Source organism: Atractosteus spatula, chromosome 4, assembly GCF_055471065.1.
Source record: "Atractosteus spatula isolate fAtrSpa1 chromosome 4, fAtrSpa1.hap1, whole genome shotgun sequence".
Taxonomy (NCBI): domain Eukaryota; kingdom Metazoa; phylum Chordata; class Actinopteri; order Semionotiformes; family Lepisosteidae; genus Atractosteus; species Atractosteus spatula.
In genome coordinates this window covers 61,889,852-61,902,413 of record NC_142709.1, presented here as the reverse complement: position 1 = coordinate 61,902,413, position 12,562 = coordinate 61,889,852, and the positions used below count along the sequence as shown (strand labels likewise).

The window sequence follows — 12,562 nt, the reverse complement described above, 5'->3', positions numbered from 1 at the left end:
CTTTTCTTTGTAATACTGAAATAACTGAAATAAATATGCCTTGCACTCACAAAATAGCTGTGCAGGAGAAGATGAAGGGAAAAAAAAACAGGGCTCGTCCGGGATTTGAACCCGGGACCTCTCGCACCCTAAGCGAGAATCATACCCCTAGACCAACGAGCCACACGTTTCAGCTTTGTGGAGAAGTACTCAAACGTCTTTGCCACGTTGCATGTAAGATGTACTTACAGTTGGATGTGCAGCTTCTGGAGTTTCTCAGAAACCTGTTTTGACTGCCATCTAGCGGCTGTCATAGTATGATGGGCGAGTAAAACTCAGCTGTTCCGTCTATAAATTATCTATGAGTCACAGTCCTGGACAGGAAAATGCAAGGTGTCTTTTATTTGCTGATGTGTTCTGTAAAGATCCCATTGGAATTTCACATATTGAAATATTCATTCAGGAAAGTTAAGTTTAGTGTATAAACATACATTATATAAATTGTACGTGAATTACCTATCGCATTTACAGACTTTACCACTTGAGCGAGCGACCACACTTCAGTTCAAACCGGTACCAGACTACAAGCGAGCTTTTAAACTACAGTTAAAATAACATGAGATCGAAAAAATACAAAATGCACTCTGTGAATAAAAACTTTCTTGCTTGTCTTTCTTTCCTCCTATATTGATAGTTTTCTGTGTAGGATAACAAGCTTTCCACGTTACATTATTATATTTAAGGAAATGTGTTTATTTCCATTACGATAATAATCGTATGCATTTACTTTTGCTTTGTGACTGTTTTAAAAGGTTTTATATCGTATGGCTGTTCTATTCACAAAACAAAAAACTGCTGCCATTACCCCCGTGCCAAAAAAGCCTAACATGGCTCTCGACAATCTTAATTTTCGCCCCATCTCCAACTTACCCTTTCTTGCTAAAATTCTAGAACGTGCTGTCACACTTCAGTTACATAACCACCTCATGACAAACAACCTCTTCGAACCCCTCCAATCTGGCTTCCGTCAACTTCACAGCACAGAAACTGCCCTGGTGAAAGTCACTAACGATCTTCTAATAGCTGCTGATTCTGGTTCTCTTTCGATACTCATCCTTCTTGATCTCAGTGCTGCTTTTGACACTGTTAACCATAACATCTTACTTTCTCGTCTTGAGACTGTGCTTGGAGTTTCTGACACTGCTCTCAAATGGTTCAAATCTTACTTCACTGATCGCTGTCACTTTGTCTCTCTTAATGTGTACAGGTCTGAAATTGGTCTTGTCAAGTCTGGTGATCCTCAGGGCTCAATACTGGGCCCCTTGCTCTTCAGCATTTATATGTTCCCACTTGGTCAGCTTTTAAGATCTCATGGCCTCAGCTTTCATTTTTACGCTGACGATACTCAAATATACATCCATACCAAACCTGACACTGATGTTGCTGTCTCTATTCTATCTAATTGCATCTCTGACATAAAAATTTGGATGACTCAAAACGTCCTTCATCTTAACTGCAACAAGACTGAAGTCATGCTTATTGGCACCCCCCATCAACTTCGTAAAGCCAGTCCTATAACCCTATCTGTAGATGGTTCTGTACTTGAGCTTCAATCAAAATTGAAAAACCTTGGGGTTATATTCGATTCTGGCTTAACATTCGACCCACATGTGCAGCATACTGTCAAAACATCTTTTTTTCACCTTAGAAATATTGCTAGACTACACCCTATGCTTTCATTAACTGTGGCTGAAAAGCTGATCAACACATTTGGGTTCTCTTGAATTGACTACTGTAATGCTCTACTCGCTGGGGTATCTAAATCTACTCTGAACAAACTGCAGTATGTCCAAAATTCAGCAGCCAGAATCCTGACCAGGTCTAGTGCAAGTGTTCACATTACTCCTATCCTGGAGTCCTTGCACTGGCTTCCGGTCAAATTCCGTGTAGACTTATATGCTCACCTATAAGGCTCTGCATGGCTTGGCACCTCAGTACCTGTCTGAACTATTATTGCCCAACTCCCCACCTCGCAACCTTCGCTCCTCTAATTCTGCTCTCCTTACTGTCCCCCAAGCCCGTCTACATTGTATGGGTGACAGGGCCTTCTCCTGATATGCCCCCAAGCTCTGGAACTCTCTCCCCAAGGATATCAGAGAGTCACCTTCTCTAAACTCCTTCAAATCCAGACTCAAAACCCTCTTCTTTAGAAAAGCCTTTACTTAACTGGTTCCATTATTCACCCCTCTGCTTTTCTTAGTACCACCATCCACGGTCTCCTCTGTATATTGTAATTGTGTTTTATCTTGTGTATTCTTCTTATTTATTGTTGTTGTCATCCTGTAAAGCACTTTGAGAAGCCACCTTTAAAGGCGCTATATAAAACAAAGTTTATTATTACCATTATAATTATAAAAATACCATTCATTTGGTCATAAAACAGCTACGCAGAATTTCTTAATCTTTCTATAACCTCCAGAATCCCGGAAGGTGTATTTACTAGTCGTCCCTGTTAAAACGCCAACCAAGCTTGGCAAGGCTGTCATCTATATAAAAAGATTGTTTTTTTATCTACCTTAAAAAAAACAGCAAGACTTTGAAACGCTAAATGCTATTAACCAGTACCGCTAGATGGCAGCACACACAAGGAATTCTGAAATTCTTGACTCCTCCAGTGAACTGAACCGGTACACGCGACGTGGCAAAGTTTTAGATGCTCTTCAGCACCATAAGTTTATATGTGGCTCGTTGGTCTAGGGGTATGATTCTCGCTTAGGGTGCGAGAGGTCCCGGGTTCAAATCCCGGACGAGCCCGCTTTTTAACCAGGGGTTGTTCCGACTATTTTTTAAATACTTTGCAATATCATAGTATAAATTTGAGAAGTTGATTTCTCAAATATGCTCAACGAAATACCTTTAATAAGCGAGTTCGGCTGCTGATGGAGTCATCCACGTGAATATAATTTATCTGACATAAAACAACAAGCAGGCAGCACAGACATAATCAGAGATTTGAAAAAGACACAGCTCATCTAAGAACTGAAAAAAAATTCGTTATACTGTATTCCTGTATATGAGAATAATGACAATAAACTTGAACTTGAACTTGAAAACGCTCCTCGCCTGCCATTGCACAAGGCAATACAGTACTTAACCCTCCAAAGACACATCTGCCTCAAAGAAGACCAATCTCCTTCCTCTCCCACGAGACTTCAATGCAAACTCCACCTGGGCTCAAGAATGGGGATCAGGGGACTTCAGAAGTTCAAGTGAGTTCAGTGGATTTAACATACAAGCACCTCATCACAAGCTCTGCCCAACAACCTCCTGTCTTTCACCTTCCAAGAAAGGAGTGGTCTATTCTAAACTGCATGAGGACTGGTCATGGTCCCTGTTGTGCTTACCTCTAATGATGGTGAGCCATTACAAGCTACACCTTCTGCCCACCTCCCAACACAGCTATTGCTTGGCTCAGGGAAGTTGCATTTTCTAAATAAATAAAAAATAAATAAAAAGCTTTGACATAATCTTTGACATCTATTTTAGAAGAAACTATTCAGGTGGGTAGCTGCGTCAGCATGCGCAGGCTGCAAAGGAACAGGTAAAGGTTTATTCAATGCTGAAAAGAGAAGAGAGAAAACACAACGTTTCAACTGTGGAGCCCTCTTCATTGTGTTTTTTTTCTCTTTTCAGCATGGAATAAAGTTAATTGAAACTGTCTTCTTAACATTCACAAAATAGCTGTACAGGAAAAGAAACGGGCTCGTCCGGGATTTGAACCCGGGACCTCTCGCACCCTAAGCGAGAATCATACCCCTAGACCAACGAGCCACACGTTTCAGCTTTTTGGAGAAGTACTCAAACGTCTTTGCCACGTTGCATGTAAGATGTACTTGCAGTTGGATGTGCAGCTTCTGGAGTTTCTCAGAAACCTGTTTTGACTGCCATCTAGCGGCTGTCATAGTATGATGGGCGAGTAAAACTCTGCTGTTCCGTCTATAAATTATCTATGAGTCACAGTCCTGGACAGGAAAATGCAAGGTGTCTTTTATTTGCTGATGTGGTCTGTAAAGATCCCATTGGAATTTCACATATTGAAATATTCATTCAGGAAAGTTAAGTTTAGTGTATAAACATACATTATATAAATTGTACGTGAATTACCTATCGCATTTACCACTTGAGCGAGCGACCACACTTCAGTTCAAACCAGCACCAGACAACAAGCGAGCTTTTAAACTACAGCTAAAATAACATGAGATCGAAAAAATACAAAATGCCCTCTGTGACTAAAAACTTTCTTGCTTGTCTTTTTTTCCTCCTATATTGATAGTTTTCTGTGTAGAATAACAAACGTTCCACGTTACATTAATATATTTAAGGAAATGTGTTTATTTCCATTACTATAATAATCTTACACATGTACTTTTGCTTTGTGACTGTTTTAAAAGGTTTTATATCATATGGCTGTTCTATTCACAAAACAAAAAGAACATTAATTTGGCTATATAAAACAGCTACGCAGAATTTCTTGTAATTTGTTTACAGGAGGAATTTTAGATCATGTATATCGCGGCAGTGTATATCGCGACTGGCGCCTTGCTTCCATGCCACCCTGGCATCCCTGTCGCAGCAAATGTCTCATATGAGGACATGATATACCCAGATAGGACGTGTCGCGATATATGGACTTTGTTTCGCGACATGGGGTCAGCCTATCCTGTCAGAGTATGTCCTATCGCAACATATGGACTCCTTGCCGCGACATGGGGGCGGGGCATTTTGTCGGAGTGTGTCATATTGCGATATACGGGCTTCGTGTCGCGACATGGAAGTGGCAGTCTTGTCATGTCACGATATATGAACTTCATGTCGCGACATAGGGGGTGGGCGGTTTGGCTGGGCATGTCATATCGCGATATAGGGCCTTTCATGTCGCGACATGGGGGTGGGGCGTTTTTCCCGGGGTATGTCATATCGCGATATATGGCCTTTCATGTCGCGACATGGGGGTGGGGCATTTTTGCCGGGGTATGTCATATCGCGATATAGGACCTTTCATGTTGCAACATGGGGGCAGGGCGTTTTATGGGGTATGTCATATCGCGATATATGGACTTAATGGGTATCACGATGTGATCGTGATGCGTGCACTCCTATCGTGACATGCTATCGGAGTCGTGAACGCGCTATGGATACAATGACATCCTTTATCCAGCGTGCTCATACAGCACACACGGTTAACCGGGGCGACGGTATTTGGACTAAGAAGAACATCCATCACCTGTGTATCTACATGTTCACGGAACTTCCGCTGTGGCGCTTTACCCAATCAGAGTGCCGATTCTCACTCCTCACCCAATCGTGGCCGAACTTTTTGGGGGGTTTAGCCAATCACGGGTCTGAGAGCTGTTCAAGTAAGCAGCGCCAGGTGGATCGGCTTGTTTACTGTCAATGAGAATCTATTTTTGAAATACTTTACTTATTTGCAAAATAACTACATCAGCATATTTTTAACGTCTTTATTGATTCACAAAGTCCCGTACTCTTCGAAATAAATACATTTTTATTTGCAATATAACTGTCTCCGCTCCTTTCTGTAATGAATACATGGTATTTGAACAATTTTAATCGTAAATTTAAAGTGGGGGGAACACGTTCTGCTTTGTACTTCAAAAATGAATAGAAATGTAAATTCTGTGATCACTATATTACTGTGCTAGTGCTTTGAATTTAGTTTTTATTGTTAAATTATATCGATCTTAAAACTAATACCTAAAAATGTGAATATGGGCTCTCGTGTTGTACAAGCGGTAATTTGGAAAGTTGTGTCTCTTCACCAATGAAAGGAGTACACAAGCAATACATTTTCAAGAACATGGTTAAAAATGAAAAGAAAACACCTAACCCAGTGAACTAACATAGTAACTTCTCCCTAAATGTAAGACTGTTTTTCGCGTATAGGCTGCCAAGTCTGGGGTCAACTGATCCAAAGATCACAACTGAAAGATCTGGTGGTCGTGACGTTGCTGTTTTGTACGTCACAGAGTGATATAATATATAATATATAGAAACATCCACCCCACCCGACCAGACAGGCTCGGAAAACAAATTGTCCCCATTGTTTTCATCACAATCAGAAGTTCAAGTACCGAGTTTGTTTGTATCTGTAAACTTCCTTGTGGATAGTCCCGAAAAAACAAGGCGCTATATCTCGGAAACGAAAGCAGCACAAACATACTTACAGCGACACAAACCGGCACAAACGTAGCACTAACGATTGCGGTGAGTTCCGTCGTTTGTGCTGTTCGACGGGCGGGTGGGCAACTTCATGGAGCAGGACAAGCAAACATGTCTGGGTCATTACATTGCAGACTGCAGAAGACTCGACTTCACCTGAGGATCTAACACAAGCACCCATCTGTGTCTTCAGGGGGCAGGTGTGCCCTCACGGTGTATTTTACACCAAGGACTGGCCGGAAACACAAAGATCAAAGGACTGTGAGCTCATCGCTTCATGTTTGCGCATAAGACCCCTGTAAATACAAACACACGGATAATGACAGTTTATTAAAGAATTCAGATATATGTTCCCTTCTGTTATGTGAAAATAAAGAAGATGTTTCCAATATTGTCGCGGTCCGCGGGTGTGAGACGGTGGGCTTGCTAGTGTTGCTTCTCGGATGTGTTATTTACTACCCGCGACAACCTTGTAGTGCCCCTTAAAAAACACCCTGGCTCTTTTTCACGTTAACGAATGTGCTTTGCATAAAAAGTTCAACAGTGGTCTTGTTCGTAAAGTTGCGGATTCAAGCCTTTTTTAACACGTGGCTCGACTGATGGGTCGAATCTTTACACGTCCCTTGGTGCGCGTGTTTAAGAAGACAGTGAGAAACTGATCACTTCCTCAGATGTTTTAAAAAGCACACCGCTACGAAGTATTAAGACGTGCTCGTTAAAGCCTCTTGGTAAGAACATGCAATTGTTTGATAGTGTTCGCTTCTTGAGACTACACCCGCAACTCTTCTGATTAGGGTATGTGATATTCGTGACAAATTTAATTTTCCTGCTCACACAAACGCACAGAAGACTCTGATATTAAATGCAAAATCCACCGCCGTCCCCCAGCCGGGCAAACAGAGGAACACAATTGCAGAACTGTTACTCTCGCACCGGTAACAGACGCTTGAACTCGGCAGACGGGGTCACTGGAGGTCAAAATCACCGTGCATGGTCACGTGGTCACCGGAAAAACAAGGCGCTATATCGGGATCGCAAGAGCACAAACGCTTCTTTTCACGGCACAAACGCAGCACTAACGATTGAGACCGGTCCGGTTCCCCTACGAAGTTGTAGGGGCACTGAGTGACGTCACCCCCCCCCGAAAAGAAGGCACTATATCTCGGGAAAGAAAGAAGCTGGGAAGTTACTTTCAACGGTTGCGTTGTGTTAATTGTGTTTTGCAATAAAATATTAACTTCAGAGTAACTCGTTAAACTACTGAACAATCTAAAGCAGGCATACCAAATACTTAGAACTGTTTCAAGCAACAAGTGAAAATGAGTTCTTGCAGCTTTTCTTTAGCTAAAGACTAAGTCCTCATAAGAGAGTACTGTATGACATACCGTACTTAACCGTCCAAAGACACGTCTGCCTTCAAGAAGACCAATCTCCTTCCTCTCCCAAGAGACTTCAATGCAAACTCCACCTGGGCTCAAGAATAGGGATCAGGGGACTTCAGAAGTTCAAGTGAGTTCAGTGGATTTAACATACAAGCACCTCATCACAAGCTCTGCCCAACAACCTCCTGTCTTTCACCTTCCAAGAAAGGAGTGGTCTACTCTAAACTGCATGAGGACTGGTCATGGTCCCTGTTGTGCTTACCTCTAATGATGGTGAGCCATTACAAGCTACACCTTCTGCCCACCTCCCAACACAGCTATTGCTTGGCTCAGGGAAGTTGCATTTTCTAAATAAATAAAAAATAAATAAAAAGCTTTGACATAATCTTTGACATCTATTTTAGAAGAAACTATTCAGGTGGGTAGCTGCGTCAGCATGCGCAGGCTGCAAAGGAACAGGTAAAGGTTTATTCCATGCTGAAAAGAGAAGAGAGAAAACACAACGTTTCAACTGTGGAGCCTTCTTCATTGTGTTTTTTTCTTCTCTTTTCAGCATGGAATAAAGTTAATTGAAACTGTCTTCTTAACATTCACAAAATAGCTGTGCAGGAAAAGAAACGGGCTCGTCCGGGATTTGAACCCGGGACCTCTCGCACCCTAAGCGAGAATCATACCCCTAGACCAACGAGCCACACGTTTTAGTATTTTGGAGAAGTACTTAAATGTCTTTGCCACGTTGCATGTAGGATGTGCTTGGAGTTGGATCTGCAGCTTCTGGAGTTTCTCAGAAACTTGTTTTGACTGCCATCTAGCGGCTGTCATAGTATGATGCTCGAGTAAAACTCAGCTGTTGCTATCGCTTAGTTCAGGGACGTTGCATTTGCTAAAAAGCTTTGACATAATCATTGACATATATTTTAGGAGTGAAAGCATTTACATGGAAGTTATTGGAAACTGTTCAGGTGGGTAGCTGCGTCAGCATGCGTAGGCTGTAAAGGAACAAGTAAAGGTTTATTCCATGCTGAAAACACATCGTTTCGGCTGTAGAGCCTTCTTCGGGTTCGGTTGTGACACCCGAAGAAGGCTCCACAGCCGAAACGTTGTGTTTTCTTTCTTCTCTTTTCAGCATGGAACAAAGTTATTAGAAACTGTATGCCTTGCACTCACAAAATAGCTGTGCAGGAGAAGATGAAGGGGAAAAAAATGGGCTCGTCCGGGATTTGAACCCGGGACCTCTCGCACCCTAAGCGAGAATCATACCCCTAGACCAACGAGCCACACGTTTGAAGCTTTTGGAGAAGTACTTAAATGTCTTTGCCACGTTTCATGTAGGCTGTGCTTGGAGTTGGATCTGCAGCTTCTGGAGTTTCTCAGAAACTTGTTTTGACTGCCATCTAGCGGCTGTCTTAGTATGATGGGCGAGTAAAACTGAGCTGTTGCTATCGCTTAGTTCAGGGAAGTTGCATTTGCTAAATAAGTATAAATACACCACAACATACAAGATCAAGAGAACCCCCAAACTTTTTAATTCTTCAGAAGATGAAGGTATCAAAGATAAAACATCATCTGCCTACATTGTCCTGCTATTCCAAGAAACCTTGCGACCCCTTCATCTTATTTATTTCTCCCGATTTAAAATGATTAAAATATATATTATACAATATCAAATCTCAACATTTGTGACTTTTTGTTCATTGATCTTTTACTATGTCCTGTTACTATCCACCTTTTTTAATTGCCCTTTAATAGCTACTTGTCTAAGATAGCCTAGCGTAACTGTAAGGTTTGATGAACGGTAAACGAAAACGTGTATAAAACAATGCTAGACACTCGTTTTAAGAGTTAAAAAAAGCAACGCCTGGTGTGTTTTCACTTCAGTTATTCACGCCACCTCATTCAATTCACGCTGCAGTAGTGCTAGATTTTGAAGAACCTCTTCATACTGCGTCAGGTATGACGCGCGTCAGGACACTCCTGGTGCCCAGACTGCTGTGCCTCCAGCTCCGCCTCTGCCGGCCTGAGCTCTGGGCGGCTCTCGCACTGTACTGCGTGGCGCCCCAGACACCGCGGAGGAGACGCTCGGTAGTGGTTTCTGCCTTTGTATGAAAAACGGTTCAGCGTTTTTTACATTAGTACTCGTCCTCTGTATTTAATGGCGAAAAGAGAAAGATGTTCGCTTAAACTGTCCACTCGGTGATAGATTTGAAAGCTCCAATATGCATTCAGGCTTATTATAGGAATCCTTGTCAGTGCTCACTGAAGGAAAATATAGATACCTGATTTCACAAATAAAAGTTAAAATAAGTTCAGAGTTTTTTTTTTGCTTTAATTTCACTTTTTGTTTTTTGTTTTTTATAGTTTGCAAGAGGCAGGCTGTCCCGGCAGGACTAGACCCAAGAAAGAAACGCTGTATGATCAGCACAGTTCGGACGGGACATCTAGACTGCGTTAAAATGTTTATTTAAGATGTTGGTTAAGTTAACCTGAATAAAATATTTGTGTAATATATGTGTAAATTGATTTTGGTATTTCAGTGTACAGTGATACCATGCTGGTTATCGGCAAGCTAAATACAAAACAGTACTATACATTTTTTTGCCCAATAATACCATATAATCGTTTACTACTGCTTATCGAGGAACAGAAGCGTGCGCACCGGCCGGTTAGCTCAGTTGGTTAGAGCGTGGTGCTAATAACGCCAAGGTCGCGGGTTCGATCCCCGTACGGGCCAGTACTTTTAAATTTGTCTACTATTAAGCATGTTAATTAGTTAGGTCTTTAGTGTAACTTCGTCAATCGGGTTTGCTTTTGGTGCATATACACATTTTACAGCTTTACCCTGTATTGTTTGAAGAGATTTGAGATTTGAAATATAGTAATTCGACTTTAATGTGAAAATCCCAAAGCAATCATGAGTTTTAAGAATTAATGCACAGAAAAAAATGTGTTAACGACGTAAGAAAAAAAGCAGGGCTCGTCCGGGATTTGAACCCGGGACCTCTCGCACCCAAAGCGAGAATCATACCCCTAGACCAACGAGCCAACTGAACAAGTCTTACTGCTTTGAAACAAATCACATTAGTAGTTGCGCTACTGTAAACCGCAAGAGGGAGTAGTGGTGTTGTTCATTGGGTTTAGTGACACAGCAGCTTGTGCGGGAAGACAGCCAACAACTCCTCGTTAGTATAGTGGTAAGTATCCCCGCCTGTCACGCGGGAGACCGGGGTTCGATTCCCCGACGGGGAGAAAGATATTTTTCTTCAATGGAATTAACGCAACGAAGATGTTTCCTTAATTTGCCTCTGAATTTACTTAGGATGTGAACTTCAGAGAACCGGTCGCGGACTATAGAAAATGTGTAGACACTGGGACAAGAAGAAACTAGATGTTTAAAAAGTAAAAGCGATCGTTGAAAAGCCATCTTTACGTATGTGGTGGGACGAAAGAAAGAACAGGGGCAGGATAGTAAAAAAAAAGAAACTGTGGAGGACTATCTATCCTATTGTATCCCCTCACTCACAAGAACACAACACAGACAGCTTACATATGCAATGGTTATTTGCGTAGCAAATCTATCATCACAGTTGCAATTTTAACATTCCAATTACTGAAAAACACGCATCTAAGTACAAGCTGCAAAGGGACAAATAAAGGTTTATTCCATGCTGAAAAAGAGAAGAAAATCAAATTTCGGCTGTGGAGCTTTCTTCCTGTGTGAGAGAAGAAAAGAGCTTTTATTGAAGTTCCCCTTCTACAAACAACACAAATGAGAGAACCCAGCTGCTTTTGTTCCCCAGATATAGCGCTTTGTTTTTTTCGGATAATCACGTGACTGTCGACAAGAAAGTTTAAAGGTACCAACATACTCGGTAATTTTAATTAGTGGATGTGATTAAAAAACAACGGGTTTGCCTTTTGTGCAATCTGAGTCCGGTGGGGTGGATGTTTTACATTTCAATGTAGGGCCTTGCTTTTCGGAGTATGACGCAGGTACGGAAAGATCACGACCACCAGATCTTTCAGTTTTAATCTTCAATAAGTTGACTCACCCGTTGTGTCCATCACCGAGTGTGTTGGTCATTTTTAAGCGTCCTTGTAGACAGTCACGTGATTACCCGAAAAAAGGCACTATATCTCGGTAACGAATGCAGCACAAACGCTACTTTCAACTGCACAAATGCAGCACTCACGGTGGGTGCCAGTGATTGTGATGTTTGCTGGGTCGGTGGCATCCAGAAGCTGGACGAGCAAACATGTCCTGGGTCATAACATCGCACACTAACAAAAGACACGATTTCAGCCTGGAGAAATAAGACGATTTAACAAAGACACTCATGCCTGTGTCTTTCAGACGGCAGAGGGCCTTTATTAACTCGTGTTTTTGTTCCAAACACCCTGACCAAAGATTGATCAGAAATAAAAAGGGCTGTGACCCAATCGTACTGTTTGCCCGCAAGAGCAATGTAACACGAAGACATGGATAATGATTGATTTTAAGACCTCGGATATATGTTCAGTTATTTTAGCTGAAAATAAATATTTTCCGGTATTTCCGTGGTTCGCATGTGTGAGTTTCCAATGTTGTTTTGCAGTTGAGTTAAACTACCTGGGTCGATTTAGTATATAGTGCCACTGCCCCTTTAAAAAAATCCACGTTCTCTTTCGCATTTACGATTTTATTTGCATAAAAATATAAAAACAATGGTCTTGTAATACAGGAAACCGGTAATCCGAACCTTTTTAAATAAGGATCTGAAAAGACAGGTCAACTATTTAAACAGCCATCGATTTGCATATTAATTTAAAAAGGACAATGAGAAACTGATAATTTCTTCAAATTAAAAAAAAAGGACAGGAAGGATTAAGACGTTTTTGTTAAAGCCCTTTTTTTTTTTTAAGAGCAGGCAGTTGCTTGCTAAGGTTACGCCCGCAACAATTTAAGGTATGACAAGTGACAATAT

General features: G+C 41.6%; 8 non-coding genes across 8 annotated transcripts; 3 read left to right on the top strand and 5 right to left on the bottom strand.

Moving 5' to 3' along the window:
* Window positions 1-90: 90 nt before the first annotated feature.
* Window positions 91-162, bottom strand: trnap-agg (transfer RNA proline (anticodon AGG)). Its single transcript has one exon. It is a non-coding gene; the product is annotated as a tRNA-Pro (tRNA).
* Window positions 163-2,721: 2,559 nt separating this feature from the next.
* trnap-agg (transfer RNA proline (anticodon AGG)) lies at window positions 2,722-2,793 on the top strand. Its single transcript has one exon. It is a non-coding gene; the product is annotated as a tRNA-Pro (tRNA).
* Window positions 2,794-3,738: 945 nt separating this feature from the next.
* Window positions 3,739-3,810, bottom strand: trnap-agg (transfer RNA proline (anticodon AGG)). The gene has a single exon. It is a non-coding gene; the product is annotated as a tRNA-Pro (tRNA).
* Window positions 3,811-8,220: 4,410 nt separating this feature from the next.
* On the bottom strand, window positions 8,221-8,292 carry trnap-agg (transfer RNA proline (anticodon AGG)). Its single transcript has one exon. It is a non-coding gene; the product is annotated as a tRNA-Pro (tRNA).
* Window positions 8,293-8,806: 514 nt separating this feature from the next.
* Window positions 8,807-8,878, bottom strand: trnap-agg (transfer RNA proline (anticodon AGG)). The gene has a single exon. It is a non-coding gene; the product is annotated as a tRNA-Pro (tRNA).
* A 1,380-nt stretch (window positions 8,879-10,258) lies between these two features.
* trnai-aau (transfer RNA isoleucine (anticodon AAU)) lies at window positions 10,259-10,332 on the top strand. Its single transcript has one exon. It is a non-coding gene; the product is annotated as a tRNA-Ile (tRNA).
* A 239-nt stretch (window positions 10,333-10,571) lies between these two features.
* Window positions 10,572-10,643, bottom strand: trnap-ugg (transfer RNA proline (anticodon UGG)). Its single transcript has one exon. It is a non-coding gene; the product is annotated as a tRNA-Pro (tRNA).
* Window positions 10,644-10,775: 132 nt separating this feature from the next.
* Window positions 10,776-10,847, top strand: trnad-guc (transfer RNA aspartic acid (anticodon GUC)). The gene has a single exon. It is a non-coding gene; the product is annotated as a tRNA-Asp (tRNA).
* The last annotated feature ends 1,715 nt before the right edge of the window (window positions 10,848-12,562 follow it).